The sequence below is a fragment of the Mizuhopecten yessoensis genome, unplaced genomic scaffold, assembly GCF_002113885.1.
Source record: "Mizuhopecten yessoensis strain PY_sf001 unplaced genomic scaffold, ASM211388v2 scaffold716195, whole genome shotgun sequence".
NCBI classification, from domain to species: domain Eukaryota; kingdom Metazoa; phylum Mollusca; class Bivalvia; order Pectinida; family Pectinidae; genus Mizuhopecten; species Mizuhopecten yessoensis.
In genome coordinates this window covers 124430-124693 of record NW_018479995.1, presented here as the reverse complement: position 1 = coordinate 124693, position 264 = coordinate 124430, and positions in this window count along the sequence as shown.

The following is a 264-nucleotide window of genomic DNA, read 5'->3' as shown; positions in this document are numbered from 1 at the left end:
TCCCCAGAACTTGATTAATTGATAATTCGGAAGTCCTGAACCCAGATACCAGCTACCTGTGAACGTCAGTGCTAACAAAACTCTACCAAGATTCATAATACAATGTGTCTATATTTGTAATGAATCGTGTATTGATGACGATCTTTTTTCCACATCTACCTCCCCTGATCTCTGGCCGCGATCTAGCTCTTTTTTAAAAAGAGAAGAAAAAGGGCAAATAACTTGACAGTGGCGGATCCAAAGGTTTTTTTCGGGCTTCAACCC